This window comes from Hevea brasiliensis, chromosome 5, assembly GCF_030052815.1.
Source record: "Hevea brasiliensis isolate MT/VB/25A 57/8 chromosome 5, ASM3005281v1, whole genome shotgun sequence".
Classification (NCBI taxonomy): Eukaryota; Viridiplantae; Streptophyta; class Magnoliopsida; order Malpighiales; family Euphorbiaceae; genus Hevea; species Hevea brasiliensis.
This window is the reverse complement of record NC_079497.1, coordinates 48,069,679-48,084,726: the sequence shown is the minus strand read 5'-3', so window position 1 is coordinate 48,084,726 and position 15,048 is coordinate 48,069,679.

Here is a 15,048-nt window from a genome sequence, read left to right as displayed (position 1 = left end):
GATTTCACTTATTCAATTTGCTTATGAAATCTCATTTTCTCCATAAGGACCTAGATAAAGCATATTTCATCAAAATAGTCTTAATGGCATTAAGAGATGGAATTCTCCAATATGAACAGATTAAAGGAAAGACCATAATAACCAAAAAATTAAAAATAAAGAGAAATATTATTTTTAAGAGAAAAGAAAATTTGTTTTTTGTATAATAATTTTATTTTTATTTATTTTTTTTTTTTAACTATACTTTTTTTATTTAAGGTAAGATTAATGAACACAAATTTGTTCAATACAGAAAGAATGATAAGGGGACAAAAGTTAGTAAATGAGGAGATGGGATGGAAGAATCTATAATCAGAAGTTATGAATATGAGGATGAATCGAATCTCAGATAGATGGAACATCTCACAAATGATTAAGAAACTGAGAGATATATTTTTCTCTCTGAGAGAACAAGAGTGTTGAAGAAGAAGAAGAGTTGTTCTCATGAAGAGAGAAGAAAGATGAGATGGATATGATGAAGAACTTATGGATCGAATAAGCTTATATATAGAAAAATCAAATATGATGATGATATGGAGAGAGATTGATTTGATAGGATGAATCAAGTTTGGGATCTTTAAACAACCCAGTATTTATTATAATTATGTTGACAGAAGAAGTTTCAAGAGAAAAAGGGAAAATTGGAAGAAAGGCAAGGGTAGTAAAGAAAGAAGGCAGAAAAAAAAGAGTTACTTAAAAAGGGAAAGGTTTAAGAAAAGGCAAGGAAGGATTAAAGAATACTTTCTTCATTTAGGATTTTATTGATTTTCAATTAGATTTTATTAGCAGATGGATGTCAAAACAATTTCTTCAATGGATACATTGAAGAAAACATTTTCATTGGAACAACCTAGGGGATTTGAATCCCAAGATGGTTCCAAGGTATGCAAGCTAAAGCGATCCATTTATGGGTTGAAACAAGCTTCGAGGAGTTTGAACATCCGTTTTGATGAAGCCATTAAATCCTTTGGTTTTATCAAAAATGAGGATGAGCCATGTGTATATAAGAAGGTTAGTGATAGTGCTATCACTTTCCTTGTCTTATATGTGGATGACATATTGTTGATGGGTAATGACACAGGTATGTTGACGACTATAAAGGTATGGTTGTCAAATACATTCTCCATGAAAGACTTAGGGGAGGCAGCCTATATTCTTGGGATTCGCATCTATAGAGATAGAGCGAAAAGAATAATTAGTTTATCCCAAAGTCTATACTTGTAAAAGGTGTTAAAGAGATTAACACATGCTTGATTCCAAGAGAGAGTTATTGTTAGACAGTGAGACATGGTATCCATCTTTCCAAAGAGATGTCTCCAAAGACACTGAAGAAAGAGATAAGATGGATTCCATTCCATATGCTTGGCTATTGGAAGTTTAATGTATGCAATGTTGTGTACTAAATTTGGATATCGCATATGCTGTTAGTTTGACTAGCAAGTATCAATCCAATCCAGGTTTGGAACACTGGATAGCTGTCAAGAATATTCTTAAGTACTTGAGAAGAACTAAGGATTTATTCTTGATTTATGGAGGTGGAGACTTGCAATTGGATGGTTATACTGATTCTGATTTCCAATCAGATATCGATAATAGAAAGTCTACCTCTGGATATGTGTTCATTTGTAATGGAGGTGCAATCAGTTGGAAGAGTTCCAAACAGAGCATGACTGCAGAATCCACTATAGAGGCTGAGTATATTCTTTGTCGCATCTTTGCAAGGAAGCCGTTTTGGATAAAGAAGTTCATGACATAATTTACGTGAGTTCCTTCCATTGAGTCCAGCTCCACTACAACTGTGACAATAATGGAGCAATATACATGAGCTAAGGAACTAAGGTCTCACCAAAATCCAAACACATAGAAAGGCGCTACCACATTATCAGAGAAATAATTGGGCAAGCGATATAGCCATGCAAAAAAAATAACATCGGTGAAAAACCAATGATCCATTCACTTAGCCTTTGTCACAAGTACTATTAGACCGACATCTTGAGAAGATGGGTCTAAGGTATTGTAATGAATGGCTCTAGTGCTAGTGGGAGATTGTTAGTAGTATGCCCTAGAGCATATCATTTAGTATGTATCTTGTACATATTTTTATTAATAAAAGGCATTTCCACTTTTCCGTTTACATAATATATTTATGTGTAATAGAAAAGGTCCATTGATATTTTGTTAGAAATATTATTCTTAAGTTGATAAGAATATGAGTGACAATATTTCTAGCACAAAGTATCATAAAAAGGTTCATAATCGAGGATACTTCATAATAAGGACATGACTTATCCGTAAAGATTGTATTCATGTTTGTTCCCAAGTTATTTACATGAGATATAAATAAGATGGAATGGTGAGTCTCATGCCATATAACAAACATGATAGGCACTTATAAATGATAAGTAGGCGAACCGGTGACACTTATGACAAGCACATGGAGTTTACTCTTGTCAATGTTTTGTCATAAATCATATCAGTGCATATAATCTTTAGACATGAGATATCAAAGTTATCTATTATATAGGTATTTTGAGTTTTATACTTCTTTAATACTTGTACTGTGTATGGGTATATGGGCATGTGTTGGCTCCTACTAGTTATATATGGAGGTAGGTGTTGATCAAGATGGAATCTGTTCCTCTAAGTAAATAGAGATAAAATCCTATGTTCATTTAATTGTTCTTGATGTTTCAAGTTCTGGCCAGACAGATAGATTTATTGAGAAAGAGTTTCGATGAGAAAATATTTTAATCAATAACTAGAATTAAAAGAGAACATAATATTCATAGCAAATGGAGTTTGACATAAACCATGACTCCAGCTTGAGTTGGGATTTTGTAACAGAGAGATTCTAGTGCATGGTAACATATGATTATAGGTTCATTTAAGGTAAACCTTATTACTAATTGGGTGGCCATGGCATGCTATGCTAGGTGTTAACCATGGTCTATGAGGTTCATGAAATGATTTAGAGAAATCATTTATGGTAAGAAAGAGTTCTGATGATATTAAGAGTTGATATCATGTCTCATTGCCAATTAGTGATGAGCCTAGTAAGTCACACACATACACAAGTTATCACCTATTTAAATATGATTTAATTAATTAATTAAAGAGTTTAATTGATTAATTAAATAGGTTTGGTTTGCAATTAGATGCAAAGTCCCTAGCATGACTTGAAACCAAATCTAGATTATTGGATGTATAATATAAGTTAAATTTATATTTAAAGTGTTTAAATATGAATTTAACTAATGAGAAATTAATTAATAGAGATTAATTAATTAATTTATATTTGATATAAATTAATTAGAAGAAGAAAAATAATTATTTTGGGTTGTGAACTCAAAATTAAGACACAGGGGCATTTTGGTCATTTTGCAGTGTGACACGTGGCACCATGAGATGGTGACACATGGCATAACACATAAGCTTGCCAAATGTTTTTTTAATCATGTAAGATGATTAAAATCAAGATTACATATAGGTTTGACACTCGGCACAATGTGATTGGGTCACTTAAACCTAGAGCTAATCAAAGGGTGACATGTGGCAAGGGTTTAATGTGTTAACCTAGCTATTTAAGTGTTGTTATGAGAAAATAAAACACAACCAGCAGCCACACTCCTTTGTCACGCCACTTTGAGGGTTTTCATCTCTTCTTCTTCATCTCTTATCAATTCAAAGAGGTTAGCCATCAATCTCTTGAATTAAGAACACTAGAAATTGTTTCTAGTGTCCTGTTTACATCTCTAATCTCTTAAAAGGCAGAACTTGAATTTCTAATTAATAGAAAAGGCTTTAGAAGCTGTTCAAGGGCTGCCATAGGTGTTCTTGGTGTGGACAAGCTAGAGGGACAACATCTGGTGTCCTGAAGACGAATCTGAAAGGCGCAGACACGCTGTAGTGCATCAAGAGGTTAGTGTAATCGTTCTTGATTTAATCTAGGGTTCTAAAATTAATCTGATTAATTTAAAAATCTTAAATGGCAAATACAGATCCAAAAACATATTAAAAGAGTTTTAATATGTTGTTTATCATTGAAATCAAATAGATAAAAATAAATCTTGCATGATGCATGTGACCCTAGGTGAAAATTTTTGAATTCAATGGTATAAACTTGTGTTTTTCATGCTTCCGTTCCTTCACAAGAAGCTTCTGACCTCAGTTGTATTTCTGGGAGGCTTCCATTCCATCACTGCTTCTATTTTCTTGGGATCCACCCTAATCCCATCAGCTGACACTATGTGTCCAAGGAATGCAATCTCATTCAGCTAAAAGTCACACTTGGACAACTTAGCATACAGCTTCTTTTCCCGCAGGGTTTGCAGAAAAATCCTCAAATGTTCATCATGTTCTTCCCTGGTCTTGGAGTACAGCAGAATATCATCAATAAAAACCACTACGAACCGATCCAGGTATGGATGGAAGATACGGTTCATAAGGTCCATGAATGCCGCTGGTGCATTTGTTAGGCCAAAGGGCATCACCAGGAACTCATAATGCCCATACCGGGTCCTGAATGCAGTCTTGGGCACATCTCCATCCTTCACCCTCAATCGATGATACTCGATCCGAGATCAATCTTAGAAAATACTCTGCTCCTTCAATCGATCAAACAAATCATCAATTCTAGGCAACGGATATCCGTTTCTTCATACCACTTTATTCAATCACAGTAATCGATGCATAGCCTCAAAGTCCCATCTTTCTTTTTCACAAACAGCACTGGAGCTCCTCATGGTGACACACTGGGGCGTATGAACCCCTTATCAAGCAACTCTTGCAACTGAGTTTTCAACTCTCTCAATTCAGTGGGTGCCATCCTATAAGGAGCAATGGAAATGGGTGTCAGTCTGCAGTTGTCTCAATAGCAAATTCAACTTCCCTTTCTGGTGGCAAACCAGGCAACTCTTCAGGAAATACCTCTGGGAAGTCTCTCACTGTGGGTATGTCACTCAGGTTTGGCTTAGCCTGCCTAGTATCCACCACATGTGCTAGGTAGGCTTCACAGCCTTTTCTCATCATTCTTCTTGCAACTGTGGCTGAGATGACATTGGACAAGAAATCATCCTTTCCCACAACTGTGATCTCATTACCCTCTGAAGTTTTTAGAGAAATTCTCTTCAATTTGCAATCAACTATTGCCTGATGACGTGACAACCAGTCCATTCCCAATATCACGTCAAACTCATGGAAGGGTAACTCAATTAGGTCTGCCGAGAATTCATACCCTTGAATCCTTAATGGGCAACCCTTGTATACTTTATTCACCACTACACTGTGGCCCAATGGATTGGTGACCAGAATGTCTTGGTCACTCTCCCCTACTAGTATCCCCCTTTCTATGGGTAGGTTGATGCAAATGTAGGAATGAGTGGATCCTGGATCTACCAATGCATGCACAGGAGTATTGTAGAGGGAGAACGTACCCCTGATGACGTCCGGGGCATCTTGCTCCTCCTGAGCTCTCAGGGCATAATTTCTTGCTAGTGGTCTGCTGTCAGGCCTCTCCGTTGGCTCAGATGCAGGCCTCTGTGATGGTCCAACAGCCTCAGATTTACCAAATTTTCTACCTCTCTGTGGTGCAGGAGCAGGTCTGTCTGCTTGTGTTGGAGCAGTTATAGTGGTTCTGCGTGGACAATTTCTCAGCTGATGCTCTATCGACCCACATCTCAAGTAGGCACCAGTTACTCTCCAACACTCCCCCTTGTGCCATTTAAGGCAGTGTGGACATGCAGAAGATGTTGGGGCTGGTCCCCTGAACCCCATCCCTGGAGAGCTGCCCATTGATGGTGTGGACTGACCTCTCCTAGGGGTGAACTATGGCCTGGGCCCCTGAGACTGACCCTGACCATGTGGCTGAGCTAAACTCTGTGCAGGTGGACCCTTGAACTTCTTTCCAAATGCAGGAGCTAAGCTAGACTGACCGGGTCCCCTCTTCTGCTGTCTCTCCCTTCTAGTTTGCTCACTGATTCTCACTTTTTCAACTCTTATTGCAGCTTCCACTAGCTTGCAAAATTCTGTGATTCCCAAGGCAGTGAGCTGGATCTTGATGTTGTCATTTAGTCCCTCTTCAAATCTCTTGCACCTTTCAGCTTCATTAGGGACTATCTCCCTTCCATAGTGGCTCAATCGAACAAATTCCTTCTCATACTCGGCCACTTACAACTGCCTCTGCCTCATATTAATGAACTCTCTTCTTCTCTCTTCCAGGTATACAGTACCCACATATTTCTTCTTGAATTCGGAGAGAAAGAAGTCCCAAGTTACAGCTTCTGGCTGCACTTCACTGGACACAGTGTCCCACCATTCGTAGGCATCGTCTTGTAACAAGGATACAGCAGCTTCTAAGTTCTGCTCTGGGGTGCAGTGGAGTTGTTTTAAGACTCTGCCCGTTCTGTTCAACCAATTTTCGGCTGCAACAGAGTCATCTTCCCTCTTGCCGAAGAAATCCACCGCCCCAAACTTTCTTAGCCTTTCCAGGTGTGATTTCTGCTGTGGAGCTGGTGGTGGTGGTGGTGGTGCTGGCATTACTCCGACCATTTGTCTAAAGAAGTCGGCCATTTGTTGGAACATGACCTGTGGAGGCTGAAAGGTGCTCGCCGAGCTGGGCGGAGTAGGTTCTCCCCTACCCCGCCTCACCAAGCATCGGTGGAGCATGACTCTCTACTTCCTCCTCAACTCCCCTCTGAGATGAAGGGTCCATATCCTATTCAAAATAAGAAAAACAAACAGATCTGCATTAGTGCCACCTCGACTCTTACAAATGCAATGCATGGTATGGACTCAATCTAGGAACAGAAATGCCTAAACCGTGCTCTGATACCACTAAATGTGACACCCCTTACCCGTGTACAGTATACCTGAGTAAGTAATGCCACACGGTGTACCGGCACACTCTAATATACCTTAATTAATTTATATCATGCTTTTGCATATAATTTATGAAATATACTTTATTTAAGCCATTTAGCAAAATTTTTATTTATTTGAGGTTCCGAAAATTTTATAGAAAATCCGGCGGAGTACCGGCTAAAAATGGAGAAAATAGTTCTTCGGAACCTGTTAAAAACACTTCCAATAAACAAATTCATTCATTCCCAACTCCAATATCATCACAAAACTCAATATCAAGATCTTAACAATTTTCAATTTCAAGTCTCAACAACCTTTTCATTTCTCAAACATCCCTTTCTCAGGGTTCTCATATGTAAACAACAATTAAACACTCAAATTACTTCCATACATAACCATAAATCTTTATTATTTACATGAACCTCAAAATACATTACATAAATCCCAAATACATATGAGAAAATAAAAATTTAATTACAAAATGACAAAATGACATCTAGTGTCCTACCAATGCACTGCAGGTGACGAGGTGACACGGACACTGTGCAGAACTGCAGGATGGACTCACCCAGTCTGTGGTCTACTGGGCTCACGATCGGGATCTCCAGTACCTACGCGTGGCAAAAGCAACACGCTAAGCAATAATGCTTATTGGTGCAATAATATAATAGAAGAAAATAGCAAGAAAATGAATGTGTATAGAATGTGTATGCTTTCTTTGTTTGGTATTGGTATAACCATATTTTCGTTAACGTTGTTCACTTTTATTCATTTGGTTGCCCTAAGTAAACCTACACTAGACGATCGGATCGATAATGTAACCGCACTGGGTACCTAGTACCTCGGGCCGTCACACCATCGGTCACATATGCATCTCCCGGTGTTCAACAGAACAGCTAACAAGCTGTAAATAATATCATATACAAGGCCAAGTCTCAATACAAAGTCAGAATGGCTACAAGCCATGAAATTACAGAATGGCATATTGCCATGTGCAGTACTGCTAACTGAATCCTATTGGCATGCCAAACTATCCAAACCAATCTTGTTAGGTATACTAGGGCATTTGAAACTTTTAAATTCTTCAATTTGTGAATTTCAAATTTTTAGTGTCACTATTCATCTTATTGGTCAACAAAAATATTGACTTTTAGAATAAAAATATGTACATTGACTTTGGCACTCCCAACATACCACATTTGGCATTCCAAACTTGTTGGCATTAAGCATTTATACCATTTCAAAGTTTAAACCAACACAAGCAGAATTTTCAGTTTTTGTGAGTCAAATTCACTGTTCCATTGGACACTGTTTCTGTGGGAATTTGAAGAAATTTAAAACATGAAAGTTGTTCCTTATTTTGTCTAGTTGAATTTCCTTTTTTGAATCACTCCATTTGGAGTTTTGTAGCTCCAGATATGGTCCAAAAACCACAGCTGGCCGGATTACCATTCTGCAGAAATTACCATATCTACAGTAACATGAACAGTGACTGCCACTGCCATTTGGGTTAGGTTCTGGCCATAATTTTGGGTATGTTCCTTCATGAAAGTTGTTTGTCTATGTCTTAACTTGTTGCTCTAAAATTTTCAGGTCAATTGACCAAATCTACAGTGAGTTATGGCCAAATGAACAGTTACTGTTCATTTGGTCAATTCTGCAGAATCAGTTTCAGGGTATCCGGATTGGGGCCAAGTTTTGGTCCTCTTGCTTTGGTGTTTTGGGCATGGTTTCTTCAGCAAAAATGTGCCATTATAAGCCTAGTTTCATGTCCAATTGGCCAAACACCAATTGGACTAAGACAGCCAAAGTTATGGCTGTGTAATTGGACTGAAATTTCAGTCCATTTGCTGCTGTCCTAGGGCAGCTCACACCTTGACTTTGCCATACCACTTTTCAGTCCAAATTGTGGTCAACATACCTCAAATGGTCACTTATTGACCATTAGAGTGTTCTTTAACAGATTGATAAGCCAAGTAAATTTTTCATTCCTCAAAACCCTAATGTCCAATGCAATTTACCCATAAATCTCAATTAGCACACTAGTTCAACATCTATGTAGATATATAGCTTAAACATAATCTCCAATTCATGCTAAGTCCATTAAAACCATCAAAACACTCCCTTATTGTTCCTTCCTTAGGGCTGCCGAAATTCAAGGTATGCATAAGCATAAATTTCATTCATTTAAGTGACAAATTCTTGCTCACTTTAAGGCTTTAACATGGAATAAAGGAGATTTAAGTATATATGTGCACTAATCTTGAATAGGGCAGATTTTTCCCAACTCAAAACTTCACTTTTCTTCCTTTTCTTGGCTGCCAAAAGCTTTGTCTAGGTGTGGGATTAATTTTTGATGAAGGGACTTATGGGTTTTAGGGTGAGGAAGCATGGAAATTTGAAGCTTTCAAGAACCAAAAATGGAGGAGCATGGTGAAGGGATTTCGGCTGCAATGGGAAAGGAGGGATGGCTGCTGTATTTTTTTGTTATTTTGGTCTTCTTTTAACCTCTTTTATTTGTTAGTCAAATAATTGCTTAATGGTGATTGGTTGGTAATTTTAAATGACATCATACTATGTCATTATTTGCATTATTTTGCATTTTCTTTTCTTTTCTTTCACTACTCATTTTCAATTTCATTTTTAGTAATGTTTCTTCATATTTTATGTCATATTAAATATTTACTCAACTGGACAAGTCGGCCAAAAATCACCTCTGAAGGCGAAATGACCAAAATGCCCTCCGTTTGGCTGAACGGGTCAAAATTGTCTGTACCGATTGAAAAATTTTTCTAGGTATTTTCTTGGCATTCTAATGCCATGGGAACCTCAATAACCCTTCTCTGGAGTCCCAAAAATTATTTCATAATTTTTCCCTGTCTAGGGCTCCTCGTTCAGAACCGCAACTTCCTCTGTTACCCATCGCTAGGCACCTACTGCTTAACTTGGTTGTTTTTTTTTTCTAAAATTTTTACTAAATTTTTCTTATTAATATTTGAGTTAATTATGGTTCCTGACTTTAGTTTAAATATTTTTCCGGACGTTCTAGCTGTCCGGACTGACACCGGTCATCGGAACAGTAGGATGTACGGAGTGGTTACCGGGAGAGTGTTACATTAAGAATTGTTTGCCTTGATGGAAATCAGTCCTAAGGTATCCTAAGTCCTCTCTTAAGGCACCTAGGGTGTATTCTAATTAACTTAAACCCGACTTTCATAGCGATCAAATTAATTAAAATCCTTTAAGGTCTTTGACTAATTTTGAAATTCCATAAAGGTATCAACCTATGTCTATGTCAGAATTCCTAGGTTCAAGATCATGCTTTTCTAATATTAATCTTCACCTTTTAGTTCTTCAATTAATATCTACAATCAATATTAAGTAGGTACCGGCACATAGTGTGTATTAAGGTCACAAGAAATTAAATCAAGGAACAAATCTCAAATCCAATAAATAAAACTTAATGCTTATCCATAATAATGATTACAAGCATTACTCTTCCAATTCTAGAATATGAAAACTACTCACTCATGGGTTCAGCAAACATCATGATAAAAAGGTAAAGATAGTAAAAAGAAATCATATAGAATAAATAAAACAATAAAAATCTATTTAAGGAGATGGAATGAAGGAACTGGAGAGAGTTTTCAGCTTTGATCTTGTGGAACTTTAGCTGGAAAACTCCTCTTGATACTGATATTCTTCTGCTCAAGATGGCTGGAGAGAGTACAGAATGCGAGTCTCTTTAAAACTCCTAAAAAAGTGTTGTCAAAGGATCCCCCCCTCTTTAGATGTTTTCTCTTTCTATTTATAATTGTTATTCTAGGGTTAGGTCATTTTGAGTCCCGAAAGCCTTAGGAGTCTGATTTGAATGTGTAAACAAGAGCGAGAATTTGGGTTTTAAAATTGGCTACCACCTGGTACACGGCCCATGTGTCACTACACGGCCCCAGGCCGTGTAACTTACTGGAGTGGAATTGCGGAATCTTGCATTAGCGCAGAGACTTACACGAGTCTGCGCTAGCTACACGGGCCTAATTATATGGGTCATGTACTTTTGTTCTCAGAAAGTTCTTCAAGTTTGTGCCAGACAAAGACTTACACGGGTCCCTGCGGATTACAAGGGTCTAATTACATAACCCGTGTACTTATGTTTCTTTATTGGCTTTCTAGTTTTCGTCTGGCAGAAGGTTACACGGATTTGTGGCTTTGCTTACACGGCCTGTGTACTTTGTATTAGCAGAAATTCTGAGTCTTCTGTCCTCTCCAAGCTTCTCTTTTGCACTCCTATACTCTGGGGCTTCACCTAAACACCTGAAATGATGCAGAAAACATGGAATTAAGGGCTTGACAATAGAAATTACAAAAACTAACGAAATCAATTTCTATGCATGAGATTACTTACCTAAATGCTATGAGATACTATACAATTGTGCTTAAAACATCTATACAATTCAAGTGTATCAATCAGCATACCATGGAGCTTGGGAGAATGCTAATAATTGCTCATCAGGAAATGAGTCATCAATTGGCAAATCCTCAAAGTCTCTTGTGTACTCCAATTTCAGCCTGGATAGATGGTCAGCTACTACATTTTCGGACCCTTTTTTGTCCTTGATTTCATAGTATTCTTACAGGAGTAAAATCCATCGAATCAGCCTTGGTTTTGCTTCCTTCTTGTTCAAAAGGTACCGGATTGCAGCATGATCTGTGAAAATAATAACTTTTGACCCAATTAAGTAGGATCTAAATTTGTCCATTGCAAACGCCACTGCTAGGAATTCCTTCTCTTTGGTAGCATAATTTATTTGTGTGTCATCGAGTGTCTTACTAGCATAATAAATTGTTAGTAGTATGCCCTAGAGCATATCATTTAGTATGTATCTTGTACATACTTTTATTAATAAAAGGCATTTCCACTTTTCCGTTTACATAATATATTTATGTGTAATAGAAAAGGTCCATTGATATTTTGTTAGAAATATTATTCTTAAGTTGTTAAGAATATAAGTGACAATATTTCTAGCACAAAGTATCATAAATAGGTTCACAATCAAGGATACTTCATAATAAGGATATGACCTATCCAGAAAGATTGTATTCATGTTTGTTACCAAGTTATTTATATGAGATATAAATAAGATAGAGTGGTGAGTCTCATGCCATATAGCAAACATGATAGGCACTTATAAATGATAAGTAGGCGGAACCAGTGACACTTATGAAAAGCACATGGAGTTTACTCTTGTCAATGTTTTGTCATAAATCATATCAGTGCATATAATCTTTAGAGCCGAGATAGCACAGTTATCTTGTATATAGGTAGTTTGAGTTTGATACTGCTTTCATACTTGTACTGTGTATGGGTATATGGGCATATGTTGGCTCCTACTAGTTATATATGGAGGTAGGTGTTGATCAAGATGGAATCTGTTCCTCTAAGTAAATAGAGATAAAATCCTATGTTTATTTTATTGTTCTTGATGTTTCAAGTTCCTGGCCAGGACAAATAGATTTATTCAGAAAAGAGTTTCTTATGAGAAAATCTTTTTAATTAAGAACTGGATTTAAAAGAGAACATAATATTCATAGCAAATGGAGTTTGACATAAACCATAACCCCAGCTTGAGTTGGGATTTTGTAACAGAGAGATTCTAGTGCATGGTAACATATGATTATAGGTTCATTTAAGGTAAACCTTATTACTAATTGGGTGGCAATGGCATGCTATGCTAGGTGTTAACCATGGTCTATGAGGTTCATAAAATGACTTAGAGAAATCATTTATGGCAAGAAAGAGTTCTGATGATATTAAAAGTTGATATCATGTCTCATTGCCAATTAGTGATGAGCCTAGTAAGTCACACACATACACAAGTTATCACCTAATTAAATATGATTTAATTAATTAATTAAATAGGTTTGGTTTGCAAGTAGATTGCAAAGTCCCTAGCATGACTTGAAACCAAATCTAGATTATTGGATGTGCAGTACAAGTTAAATTTATATTTAAAGTGTTTAAATATGAATTTAATTAATGAGAAATGAATTAATAGAGATTAATTAATTAATTTATATTTGATATAAATTGATATTAATTAATTAATTTATATTTGATATAAATTGATATTAATTAATTAATTTATATTTGATATAAATTGATTAGAAGAAGAGAAATAATTATTTTGGGTTGAGAACTCAAAATTAAGACACAGGGGCATTTTGGTCATTTCACAGTGTGACACGTGGCACCATGAGATGGTGACACATGGGATTATACATAAGCTTGCCAAATATTTTTAATAATGTATGATGATTAATATTAAGATTAAATATAGGTTTGACACTTGGCACAATGTGATTGGGTCACTTAAACCTAGAGCTAATCAAAGGGTGACATGTGGCAAGGGTCTAATGTGTTAACCTAGCTATATAAGTGTTGTTATGAAAAAGAAAAACAACCAGCAGCCACTCCTCTCCTTTTTCACGCCATTTTGAGGCTCTCCATCTATTCTTCTTCCTCTCTCATTAATTCAAAGAGATTAGCCATCAATCTCTTGAATTAAGAACACTAGAAATTGTTTCTAGTGTCCTGTTTACATGTCTAATCTCTTAAAAGGCAGAACTTGAACTTCTAATTAATAGAAAAAGCTTTAGAAGCTGTTCAAGGGCTGCCATAGGTGTTCTTGGTGTGGACAAGCTAGAGGGACAACATCTGGTGTCCTGAAGATGAATCTTAAAGGCGCAGACACGCTGCAATACATCAAGAGGTTAGTGTAATCGTTCTTGATTTAATCTAGGGTTCTAAAATTAATCTGATTAATTTTAAAATCTTAAATGGCAAATACAGATCCAAGAACATATTAAAATAGTTTTAATATGTTGTTTATCATTGAAATCAAATAGATAAAAATAAATCTTGCATGATGCATGTGACCCTAGGTGAAAATTTTTGAATTCAATGGTATAAACTTCTACTTTTCACGCTTCCGTTCCTTCAATTGGTATCAGAGCCACTATTTTGCCATTTAGATTGATGTTTATATGATTTAATTGTGTGTTTGATCATGAGATCAAGAGTTCATTGCTGGGTGCAAAGCCAAGGTGGCAGCACAAATGATGAACACCATGGTGCGCATGGTTGATGCACCACAATGGTGAGCAAAGGTAAATGGATGGTGAATGTGCAATTATTGTATGATCTAATATCCATTTTATGTCTAATTAAATTGTTTAATTAGAATTTTTATCGCACGATTAAATTATGATTCAAATCAGAATTTTAAAAATTGTTTGAATGTGATTCAAATCTAAATTTTAAAAGTTGTTTGAATGTGATTCAAATCTGAATTTTTAAAGTTGTTTGAATCTTATTTAAATCTGATTTTTTAAAATTAATTGAATAAAATTTAGATCTGATTTTTTAAAAAATGTTTGAATGTGATTCAAATCTGATTTTTTAAAAAATGTTTGAATGTGATTCAAATCTGAAATTTTAAAGTTGTTTGAATGTGATTCAAATATGAATTTTTAAATTTGTTTGAATGAGATTCAAATATGAAATTTTAAATTTATTTGAATCATATTCAAATCTGGATTTTTAAGTTGAATATGAGATATTCAATTTAATTTAAGTATGTATGTTTTATTTAATTGTTAAATAGTGATATGCATGATGGATGATCATGGACTATAAAAGACCAATGTGATTGGATTTATTTCTTTTATGTTTCTTTGGGATTGTAAATTAATTAATTTATTTTAATTTATTTTAATTTATTTTGGGCATGTATTATTAAGCTTGTAATAATTTTTGGGTTGTAATTTCATTTATTTAAGTTCTTGTAAATTCGCCTTGGTATGCCAAGGATTACCATGTAATATTGGATTGCAAGAAGTTCAAGGAGGTCAAGAGCGTTGGTCTGACCAGTGGGAGGAATTCAAGATCAAGTGTTGATTATGTACTCCTTTAGCAACTCTTGTAAAATGAATGAATGAAATGCACCTAGGAATGCCCTGATTCAATTCTTGGTGGCTCAGAATTGAATCCCTTAGTAAGTCCATGATCATACCATAGTTACTGCTTATCCATGAATGCATGAGATGTATGGGAATGTATGCAATTATATGATATATGCATGCTAAATGGAT